Here is a 12,797-nt window from a genome sequence, read left to right on the forward strand (position 1 = left end):
CATTACAGCGGCTGTTGTGAGTATTGACAAATGAATTGGATTATCATCTTGATATCAACGCTCACACATAGGGGTATATGCAATTCCGGGCGAATTGCGGCACTTTTTCGCCCGTTTTTAAATTCGACCGTCGAACTCCGGCCGGCGGGTGCCGGAATTCGACATATTCAATAAAAAACGGATTCGACAGTCCCGCTGTCGAAAAACGGACCAATTGACGGATTTTGATTCGATTTTTAAAAATGTAAAAAAAACGGTAAAAAACCTGAAAAAAAATTGTGTGGGGTCCCCCCTCCTAAGCATAACCAGCCTCGGGCTCTTTGAGCCGGTCCTGGTTGCCAAAATACGGGGGGGGGAAATGACAGGGGATCCCCCGTATTTTAACAACCAGCACCGGGCTCTGCGCCTGGTCCTGGTGCAAAAAATACGGGGGACAAAAAGCGTAGGGGTCCCCCTGTATTTTTTATACCAGCACTGGGCTCCACTAGCTGGACAGATAATGCCACAGCTGGGGGACACTTTTATACCGCTCCCTGCGGCCGTGGCATTAAATATCCAACTAGTCACCCCTGGCCGGGGTACCCTGGAGGAGTGGGGACCCCTTCAATCAAGGGGTCCCCCCCAGCCACCCAAGGGCCAGGGGTGAAGCCCAAGGCTGTCCCCCCATCCAAGGGCTGCGGATGGGGGGCTGATAGCCATGTGTAAAAATGAAAGAATATTGTTTTATGCATAAGAACTACAAGTCCCAGCAAGCCTCCCCCGCAAGCTGGTACTTGGAGAACCACAAGTACCAGCATGCGGGGGGAAACGGGCCCGCTGGTACCTGTAGTTCTTCTGCAAAAAAAAAATACCCAAATAAAAACAGGACACACGCAACTTGAAAGTAAAACTTTATTACATACATGCCGACACATACATACTTACCTATGTTGACATGCCGACTCTGGCCACGTCTCCGTCTGTCGACGTCCGGGGTACCTGAAAATAAAATTATATACTCATCTGATCCAGTGTCCGGTTCTTTTATTGTAATCCTCGTACTTGGCAAAAAAAAACAAAAAAAAACGCATAGCCGATCCAGACGGACTGAAAGGGGTCCCATGTTTATACATGGGACCCCTTTCCCCGAATGCTGTCACGGAAGGTCCCTTCAGCCAATCAGGGAGCGCCACGTCGTGGCACTCTCCTGATTGGCTGTATGCGCGTCGGAGCTTTTAGACGCGCATCGCACAGCCCCCTCCATTATCTTCAATGGTGGGAACTTTGCGGTCAGTGGTGAGGTCACCCGCGGTCAGCGGCTGACCGCGGGTAACCCCACCGCTGACCGCAAAGTTCCCACCATTGAAACTAATGGAGGTGCTGTGCGATGCGCTGTCTGCCAGCTCAGACGCGCATAGGGAATCAGGAGAGTGCCAGGACGTGGCGCTACCTGATTGCCTGAAGGGTCCTTCTGTGACAGGAGTCACAGGGGGTCTCAACATTCGGGGAAAGGGGTCCCATGTGTAAACATGGGACCCCTTTCAGTCCGTGTGGATCGGGTAAATGCGTTTTTTTATTTTGCCAAGTACGTGGATTACAAATATCACTGGACACTGGATTTAGGCGAGTATAATTTTATTTTCAGGTACAACCCGTGGATTCTACTTGGACAAGTGGACCAAACGTCGTGTCAACATAGGTAAGTATGTGTGTGTGTCGACATGTATGTAATAAAGTTGTAATTTCAAGGTGTGGGTGTCCTGTTTTTATTTGGGTTTTTTTTTTCAGCAGCAGCAGAACTACAGGTACCAGCGGGCCTGTTTTCCCCCCGCATGATGGTACTTGTGGTTCTCCAAGTACCAGCTTGCGGGGGAGGCTTGCTGGGACTTGTAGTTCTGCTGCAAAAAACAATATTCCTTCATTTCACAAAAGGCTATTATCCTCCATTCCGCAGCCCATGGATGTGGGTGGGGGGGACAGCCTCGGGCTTCACCCCTGGCCCTTGGGTGGCTGGAGGGGTCCCCACTCCTCCAGGGTACCCCGGCCAGGGGTGACTAGTTGGGGTTTTAATGGCACGGCCACAGGGACCGATATCAAAGTGTCCCCCGGCTGTGGCATTATCTCCCCAGCTAGTGGAGCCCGGTGCAGGTTCCAAAAATACGGGGGACCCCTACGCCTTTTGTCCCCCGTATTTTTGGCACCAGGACCGGACGCAGAGCCCGGTGCTGGTTCTAAAAATACGGGGGATCCCCTGTCATTTTCCCACCCGTATTTTTAGAACCAGGACCGGCTCAAAGAGCCCGAGGCTGGTTATGCTTAGGAGGGGAGACCCCACGCATTTTTTTTTCTTATTTTTAACCCATTCCATAAAAAAAAAAAATATTTTAAAAAATATATAAAAAATACTTGTGCCTCCTAAATAGACAAACCAAGTACCTAATCCCTTCTAATATAAATAGATATGCTATTACCAATAAAAAAAAAACACAAAAAATACGTTTTAAATTTTTTTTATTAGATTCCGCCAGCAAAGTGAGGCGAATTGAAAATGACGAATTTACTGTCTAAAAGCACTGTTGTCGAATTTACAATCTTCAATTGAATATACTTTTGTCGAAATGCCGCATTTGTACCATTGCAGAAATGTCGAATTTGTCAAATGTCGAATTTCAAAAAGTCGAATTTGGAAAGTCCGTTTGTTGACGAAAAGTACTGAATTGCATTGTCGTTTTTTTTTTTTTGGGCGAAAATGGCCCGTTTTTCGACATTTTCGGGAATTCGACCGCAATTGCATATACCCCATAGAATATTTGTAACTTAGTCATAGAAATTTACAGACATACAGTATACTACATATCAATGCAATATTTATTTTTACAATATCAATAATACTTTGGTTTATTTACATGTTGAAATATCAATTTTTTTTTATAATAACCCTGTATTTTATGTCTTTTCCAAGATGCAACTCTTAAATGACTGTTAATTCTGTATAAAGTGGTGATTAAAAATACTGTACAGTAAACTGGGTACATATTACTGCCTGGTCTGGGATTATGATAGTAGTGTAAATGTGGGCGTAGTGTGCAGGGCATTTAGCACTACGCAAACTGGACCACAATTAAAACAGAAGAAGCATATAGCTTATCTATTTAATTAACACCTGGATAGATTTGGGCTCATCTGCAAAGTACAAAATTTCAGACAAAATTCCCTTTGGTGGTGCTGGTATTTATGTATATAGTGGTCTGGATTTCTGTACAAGCACATGTGATTCCAAAGAAAGACAGTGACATTTGTGGAAGGACAGAAGTATGTACCAACTCATAAAAGTAGTTGGGAGGAGCAGTTCTCCATTTAAATGGGACACATTTTGCACCAGTTGCACACAGGGGCGCTTTAAGAGAGGAGGAGGCCCGTTTGCTGTCTCGGGCCCCCTCCTCTCTGCCGGCAGTGCTGTAGAGTCTGAGGGCTTAGACTCTATTGCGCATGCGCAGATCTCCATGAAGATGGCTCAGCTGCCATTTTTCCAGTGATTTCTCTACTGTGCATGCACAGAACACCATTTTCACTGTGATTTAACACCGCTACTGCCGTCGGCACGGGTCTCCAGAGGGTGAGTATTCAAAAAAATTCTAAAAACGACAGTGGTTGCACATCAGTGAATTTAATATTTAAGTTCAATTTCCAAATTCTGGAAAAAAAAGTGTTTCAAACTAAATGCAGTCTGTCCCTTCACTCTCATAAATGAAGATTTATTTTATATGAAAAAAGTAAAAACAGTTTGATCTAAATAAGGGAATTGTTCTAAAGTTCCAAACGTGCTTTATGTGTGACATTTACTTGTTTACACAGTGTGCCGTCCTGCAAATCTAGGTACACTTGTAGCCTGTGGAGGTATCAGCCAAGAACAGGTGTGCAAATCATGGCATTCGGGTCTATTCAACTGAAGTTGGAACTGCCGTCTAGTCATAAAGACGGCAGTTTCCGACTTTTTTAGGTCTAATCATGATTCAACCTATTCAATGGTCCTGCCGTTTTTCCAACTTGTCGCCAATTCAGACTTGTCGGAAAATAGGATTTTAATTACCTAACGGTAAATCCTTTTCTCGTAGTCAGTAGAGGATACTGGGAATCCATTTATACCATGGGGTATAGACGGGTCCAATAGGAGCCTTGGGCACTTTAAGAATTTAATAGTGTGTGCTGGCTCCTCCCTCTATGCCCCTCCGACAATACTCAGTCTAGGAAACTGACCGAGGAGACGGACATACTTTGAGAGAAGGATAGATAATAAAAGTGGTGAGATTACGAACCAGCACACACAGAACAATAGGAAAGCAATGCTAACCATACCTGAAACATGAACAGCAACAGCTGAACAAACCAGAATACTTAACCAAGTAACAGTGCAGGAAGAACGATGCACCGGGCGGGCGCCCAGTATCCTCTATGGACTACGAGAAAATGATTTACCGGTAGGTAATTAAATTCCTATTTTCTCTTACGTCCTAGGATACTGGGAATCCATTTAGTACCATGGGGAAGTACCAAAGCTCCCAAACTGGGTGGGAGAGAGCTGAGGTTCCTGCAGAACTGATTGACCAAACTGAAGGTCCTCAGAGGCCAAAGTATCGAACTTGTAGAACTTTGCAAATATGTTCTAACCTGACCAAGTAGCTGCTTGGCAGAGCTGTAAAGCCGAGACACCCCGGGCAGCCGCCCAAGACGAACCCACCGACCTAGTAGAGTGGGCCTGTACAGATTTTGGAATGGGCAATCCTGCTGTGGAATAAGCATGCTGGATCGTGAGCTTGATACAGCGTGCAATAGACTGCTTTGAAGCAGGACACTCAATTTTATTGGAATCATAGAGAACGCACAGCGAGTCAGATTTTCTGTGACGAGCTGTTCTCTTTACATATACTTTCAAAGCCATCACAACATCCAAAGACTTTGAAGTACCAGAGGTGTCCGTCACAGCCGGAACCACAATAGGTTGGTTGATGTGAAAAGAGGACACCATCTTAGGAAGAAATTGCTGACGTCCTCATGGAAAATTAAGTAGGGACTCTTGTGAGACAACGCCATTAGCTCCGACACATGTCTTGCTGAGGCCAAAGCCAATAGTGTGACTTCTTCCACGTAACGTACTTTACATCAACCTCCTGTAACGGTTCAAACTACTCCGATTGGAGGAACTGCAGCACCAAATTGAGATCCCAAGGTGCCGTGAGAGGCACAAAGGGAGACTGGATGTGCAAAACACCTTTCAAGAATGTCTGGACCTCAGGGGGAGAAGCCAATTGTTTCTGAAAGAAATAGATAAAGCCGATATCTGGACTTTAATGGAACCTAGGTGTAGGCCTACATCCACTCCGGACTGCAGAAAAAGCAGGAGACGTCCCAGATGAAATTCCACCGCAGAATATTGTCTGCTCTCACACCAAGAGACATACTTCTTCCATATACGGTGGTAATGTTTAGACGTTACCCCTTTCCTGGCTTGGATCATAATCGGGATGACCTTGTCAGGAATCCCTCTCCTGGCTAGGATCAGCCATTCAACCTCCATGCTGTTTAAAGTAGCTGCAGTAAGTCTTGGTAAACGAACGGGCCCTGTTGCAGAAGATCCTCGCAAAGAGGCAGAGGCCATGGATCTTCGAGGAGCATCTCCAGAAGATCCGTGTACCAGGCCCTTCTTGGCCAGTCCGGAGCAATGAGTATTGCTTGAACCTTTTCCCTTCTTATTCCTTTTAGAATTCTTGGGATCAGAGGAAGACGTACACCATCTGGTAGACCCACGGAGTTGTCAGAGCCTCTACCGCCACTGCTTGTGGGTCTCTCGACCTGGAACAATACTGCTTGAGCTTCTAGTTGAGATGAGAGGCCATCATGTCGATCTGTGGATATCCCCACCGACGTGTCAAGCACCTGAACACTTCCGGGTGAAAGCTCCACTCCCCCGGGTGCAGGTCGTGTCTGCTGAGGAAGTCTGCTTCCCAGTTGTCTACTCCCGGAATGAAGACCGCCGACAACGCCACGGTGTTGTTCTCTGTGTTCCACACAGAGAACAATTTTTGACATCTCTGACATTGCTGCTCTGCTTTTCGTTCCGCCCTGTCGGTTTATGTACGTTACCGCCGTTACATTGTCCGACTGGACTTGAAATGCCTGATTCCGAAGTAGAGATAAGGCCTGCAGAAGGGAATTGTAGATAGCCCTGTGTTCCAGGATGTTTATTGGAAGGACGACTTCCTGACTTGACCATCTTCCTTAAAACTGCATCCCCTGGGTGACTGCTCCCCAACCTCTGAGTCTTGCGTCCGTGGTTAGCAGAATCCAATTCTGAATCCCGAACCTCCGACCCTCGATGAGGTAATAAGTCTGTAGCCACCACAGAAGGGAGATCATGGCTCTTGGTGACAGACGGATCCTCTAGTGCATGTGAAGATGTGATCCGGACCATTTGTCCAATAGATCTAGCCAGAGGGGCCTCGCATGTAACCTTCCGTACTGAAGTGCCTTGTAAGAGGCCACCATTTTCCCCAGAAGGCAAATGCACAGATGCACCGAGATCTGGGTTGGCTTCAGGACAGCCCGAACCATTAACTGGATTTCCATAGCCTTATTCACAGGAAGGAACACTCTATGAGATTCCGTGTCCAGTATTATTCCCAGAAAGGAAAGCCTCTGCGTTGGTTCCAGGTGAGATTTTGGTAACTTCAGAATCCACCCGTTATCCAGGTGTAGTCTGGTTGAGAGGCGAATACTGTCCATCAACCGCTCCCTGGACGGTGCCTTTATCAAAAGATCGTCCAGGTATGGAACTATGTTCACTTCCTGTTTGCGGAGAAAAAACATCATCTCTACCATCAACTTGGTGAACACTGTTGGTGACGTGGAGAGGCCAAATGGCAGGGCCTGGAACTGGTAGTGGCAGTCCTGCAGTGCAAACCGTAGATAAGCACGATGGGGCGGCCTGATATCCAGAGACAATAGGAATTCCCCCTCCTCCAGATCTGAGATCACTGCTCTCAGAGACTCCATCTTGAATTTGAACACTCGTAAGTACGGGTTCAATGAGTTGTGGTTCAAAATCGGCCTTAGCGAACCGTCCGGTTTCGGTACTACAAACAGGTTGGAATAATATCCCCTGAGGTGGAACTGGAACAATGACCTGAGTCTGTACCAGTTTTTGAATGGCATCCTATAAGGTTATACTTGCTTCTTGTGAAACTGGTAAGCCTAATTTGAAGTAATCTGTGAGGTGGGAGCTCCTGAAACTCCAGTCTGTAGCCATGGGAAATAAGATCTATGACCCAGGGATCCTGGCATGATGTTGTCCAGATGTGACTGAAAAAGTTTAGTCGGCCTCCCACCTGCCGGTCTTCCAGGCTTCGCGGTCCACAGTCATGCTGAAGGCTTTGAGGAAGCAGAACTTGAGCTCTGTTCCTGTGAACCTGCGGTTGCTGGTTTTTGTGGGTTTACCTCTAGCGCCTCTGGTGGCTGTGGAAGATCCTCTGGTTTTGCCCTTAAACTTTGCAGTCCGAAAGGACTGTAGATTAGGTCCTGAGAAAACCTTCCTGGTGGGGGGAGCTGCAGAAAGAAGGTACGTGGACTTACTTGCAGTAGCTTTGGAGATCCATTTGTCTAGTTCATCTCCAAATAAAGCCTCTCATGTGAAGGGTAGGCCTTTCACACCTTTCCTGGAGTCTGCGTCAGCAGTCTACTGGCGTAGACATAAGCCTCTGCATGCTGACACTGCCATAGCAGTGGTGCGTGCATGAAGTAAGCCTATTTCTTTTATGACTTTCACCATAACATTTGCAGAGTCCTGTATATATTGCAGGAGTAAAATAATCTCCCCTTTAGGCAAGGTACCTAACCCCTCAATTAGGTTACCCGACCATTTTGCATTAGCCTTAGTAATCCACCCACTTGCTATAGTGGGTCTATGTGCCACCCCAGCAGCTGTATACAAAGATTTGAGTGTATTCTCAATTCTATGATCAGCCGTGTCTTTTAGGGAGGCTGCTCCACGGACAGGCAATACAATTTTCTGTGGCAACCTGGATACTGATGTATGCACTATCAGTGGATTTTCCCATTTTTTTTCTAGGAAAGGGAAGGAAAAGGGAAAAGATGATATCAACCTTTTAGGGATTTGAAATTTCCTATCTTCAAACAGGGTATTTAGTTCATTTGACACAGGAAAAGTGGCTGAGGATTTCTTTTTTACATTAAAATAAGATTCCTCAGTCTCCTCTGTTACCCTTATTAGGAATATGCAGAGCCTCTCTAATAGCTTCTATGATAGCCTCTATTCCCTGTGACAGAGTAGCCTCCCCCACCTCTGTATCCACTCCCCCCCCCCGCCCCACCCCTCCTCCATGTCTGACCCCTCATCATCAGTCAGACTGTAGGCTATGGGCCAAAGGACGTTTCTGCGGACAAATGGCAGGGGACTGAGATGCTGGTTTGGGTACTGAGTCTCTGTTCATAAATTCAGTCATCGATTGTCTGAAGTATTGCGTCTCTTTCTCATTGCGGGACAATTTAGTGGAAATATTGGAGATCATTCCCCTAATGGAATCCACCCAAGCTGGTTCTGCCCCGCTAGCCTGGGAGGGTGCACTGCACTGAGTACACTGTAGTGAATCCCCTGGAGAAGAGGAACACTGTGCCTTACATGAACACACTCTTTGTATGACATACAGTACTGTGACAGTACACACACACACACACACACACACACACACACACACACACACACACACACACACACAGGTACAGGTTAAAATAACAATTAACCCACAAAGATCCCTTCAAAAGAGACACAGAGATAGCCTGGAGCCAGCACCCTTACTGCTAATGCTAAGCTTAGCCGGGTCGCAGACTAAGTACCCAGATTGAGGACTTAGTACACTAGTAAGCATTCCCCCCTGCTATGACCCTCTGGTACCGCTGAGGTAATCTGGAGTCTCCCCGGAGGAGCTACGCGCCCCTGTCAGTCAGTGTCTGTGTCCACTGCAGAGGGAAAATGTCGCTGGTGAGCAGCTGGATCCGCTCATAGTGAAGCCCCGCCCCTTCAATGGCACGCGGTCTTCCCGCTTTTTTATACTGGCTGAGGTAATTTTTAGTGCTTAAAATGGAGTCAGTCGCCTTTTAAGTCTGTAATGCCAGTCTGGGTACTGTGTACACACGTAGTGTACTTAGACTCGGTTCGCTCCCTCAGAATCGGTGCGTCCGCACTGTGTACTGAGTCCCGAGACTCCACCGCCCTCGTGCATCTCCGTACCCTTATGCCGCCATAATGGGCGGTGACCCGCTATCCAGGACGCTGGCTTAGTGCTCACCACTCTTCTTTCTTCTGGCTCTGTTATGGGTGGCGGCGTGCTGCGGGAATTTGCGCTTGCCGTGGTGGGGTGTGCAAATAGTTCCCTCAGGAGCTGATGTCCTGTCAGAAGTGAAAGGGACCATTAACCCTTCAAGAGGTTGGGCCGTTCCCCCCCCCAAAGTCCCACAAAAGCAGGCAGGCTGGTGCCATCCAGTCCTGCCTGAAATAACAAACAGAGAAAATAAATGCAGAAAACTCTTCAGGAACTTCCAGCGACGTGACCCGCTGCTCCGGGCACATTTTCTAAACTTAGTCTGGTAGGAGGGGCATAGGGGGAGGAGCCAGCGCACACTATCAAATTCTTGAAGTGCCCAAGACTCCTAGTGGAACCGTCTATACCCCATGGTACTAAATGGATTCCCAGTATCCTCTAGGACGTAAGAGAAAACATGTGGATTTGCGGATTAGCCGCTGATCCATGTGTTTTGTCGGATTTGCGGCCAAATCTGAAAGGTTTTAGTCCAGTTTTCGACAATGTCATTTCGACTTTAAAAAAAAATTGGATTGGCATTGTCGAAAACCGGCAAAATCTGTCGGATTTGCCCGCAAATTGAATACTGCATTGTCGAATCCTCTCCGTCGGAAGGGGATCCGACATGCATTGAATGGACCCCATTATCTATAATCTCTCTAATACCATCAGTTATTTCATCAATCAAGTTAAAAATAATGCACATTTAGTAAATAAAGATAATGTACTAGACATGACTGTCTCCAGCCCCCCAATACTTAACATACTGAATACATCCATTTATGAAAAAACATTCTGTGCAAGAGATAATATAGAAAAGAGGGGAGCTCACAATGTTATCTGTGATTCCTATGGACTTGCACTTTGAAACTGAATAAGCATTGTTGCACTACTAAATTGTATATAATCTAATTTGTGGAACAAGGGATATAATAAATTGTGATTTACCAAGTGAGATTAAATTGACACTTAAAGCAGCATCACTGACCAGTCTGTAAGTGTCGCTATTTTACAGACTGTGCTATTTCTACCAAGCACACCATAGTCAAACATACTTTAACAGTATACATTAAATTTCTTCTCGTTATTAGTCATATTTTGAATTTAGAAAAAGCCAGTGTCTGTGAATAATGAAATATATATACTTCTTAAAATCAGTCATATCTAAAACAAATGAGACACACATGCTAAATATATGAGATAAAAACTGGGATCAATAATCCAACATTAAACTATAGAGTGTAACACTTAATTCATGTAACACTCAATTCTCAGCATGCATGTTCACGATTACAAAACACAAGGCTGCATTTTTACCATCTGCATAATATATAGCTTAACCTACTATACTGTATGCTGTTGTTGCATAGATGCATTATAGGTACAACAAAGAGTAAATCATTATTCAAAGAATAGCAAACAGGATGACCAGCAATTGCTAAAGATTATCACACCTCTCAACATAAATCATGGAATAAAAAAATCACTTCCTAGCAAAAGTCTTCATTCATGTTGTGTACAGACCATTATCGATATGTTTATCTACATTTACATATTCATATAATGGTAAGTTTGTGCTAGTTTAGTGCCTCAAGCAAACAATTAAGCTGTAAAATCTTTAACATCCTCATCACTAAACAGATCTGATTTATAGACCACTGCTCAGTAAAATCCCAGCAAGCAGCAAGCCATGGAAGAGATCACCTTAACACCAGTCATGATAACCATTCAGTTGCATAGCATACATGAGACACTGGATGTGGTCCATTGGCTTTAAAGACTACCTATTCTTTACCTTTCAAACAAGCCCTATTTTACCTTATAATATATAAGCTGCATTCTCCAGTCAGACAGAGGGAGGGAAAGAGAACAGTACAAGTGACTTGCTGTGTGCTAAAACCCTGGATACTCTCAAAGCTGAAGTGTAAAAGACAGAATATGAAATGACACAGTAGCAGGATGATTGGTGTAGACTAATGTAATGTGACAATACTGTCTGTGTAACAAACTTCCAGGTTGCCTGGAGTAAGGCATCTGTTTTTTGTATCTGGTCGGCTTCGGACAAACCAATTTGGGTTTTTCTCCTTCTGCAGCACCTTGCACTCAACTTTACAAATACATTTTAATCCTACATTTCAATGGTCAACCGATTAACCTCCAGATACACTATAATATTTTACTGTTACTGCTAAAGAATGCAAAAATACTTATTATTTATATATTTCCACTGGGGGAAAAAAATCCTAAAATCCTTTCATGTATAATCCCTTCTTTAGGATCAAAGCTTCATTAAAATATTCCACTCTCTGGATTTAATTTGCACTTTACATTTATTTTTGCTTTAAGATATACCACAGTCATATCTGAAATTTTTGGACAGTTAATATTAAATATACAATAAAAATTTGGTTTGTTAACCTACATAATAATTCTTACAAATGGTAAAAATGAGACATATTAAATATTCTTTGTCAGATACTGTATTATGCCACATTATGTATGTCATGTTAGGAAAGTTTCATAGCAGCAGCAGAGCTATCACAATGGAGTTATAACATATTCTGTGTGCTTTGCTGTAATCTCTGCAAAATATACTGGTGAACAGAAAAAAAAAAAAAGAACACAGGTTTGCCAAGATGCTTACGAATCATTATCTCTAGCTCATAACTTTGGGGCTGATTCAGCCCTGGACGCAATCCTGACTCAGGTGCAATTGCATGCACCAGAGCTGCAGTGGGCACTTCTTGCAGTGGTGCAGTGGCTATGGCCACAGTACTCTGTGAGCTACAGCCTGACTGACAGAGTGCAGGAGTTTTGGAGTGGTGAGGGGAAATGTTCAAGAAAACGAGGGCTTGTACTGTAGATTCCGTTTCCTGCCCATGCTGAAGCAAGTGGCTATGTCCTTGTAAGCAGTTTCACTGTTCCGTCAATGTAGTTTTGCTGGACATCCTGAGCAGCCTATGAGTTACTCAGAGGTCCGATGCTGCAACCAATGGTTGCAAAGTTGATTTTATGCCGCATCTTTGGAAGCAGGTAGTGGATCATAGGACCTGATGACAATGGATATCTTTTTATACAAGACACCTCCTGTGGCATTTGCATATTGCTGCACAGACTATGTACAAAAATGCAGTGTCTGCGATATTTGCATCCACCTCTGTACAGTATGTTGCATTTGCCAAATGCTATAGAAACATTTCAGCACTAATTCACAGTGAACAGCTCCCTCTTTGCCATATTGACATGACACAGCTGCTTTATACTAAAAGTACTGATATCCCCATAGACATTTAAGTAACCAATTGTATTTCAAAATCATCAGAATAAAAAAGTATTATCTCAAACAACTACTGCACATCTCCTCTACTGCAACATATTTAAGAGAATATAACAATAAATATCAGATGATCACTAATATCCTGTTATATCACAAATCACCATTCATAC

At 44.5% G+C, this 12,797-nt stretch overlaps 1 protein-coding gene across 26 annotated transcripts in view; it reads right to left on the reverse strand.

The window, feature by feature from the left end:
- Positions 1-12,797, reverse strand: part of RIMBP2 (RIMS binding protein 2) — a 1,046,283-nt gene that overhangs the window by 362,710 nt on the left and 670,776 nt on the right. The window lies entirely within an intron of this gene.

This window comes from Pseudophryne corroboree, chromosome 1 (assembly GCF_028390025.1).
Source record: "Pseudophryne corroboree isolate aPseCor3 chromosome 1, aPseCor3.hap2, whole genome shotgun sequence".
NCBI classification, from domain to species: Eukaryota; Metazoa; Chordata; class Amphibia; order Anura; family Myobatrachidae; genus Pseudophryne; species Pseudophryne corroboree.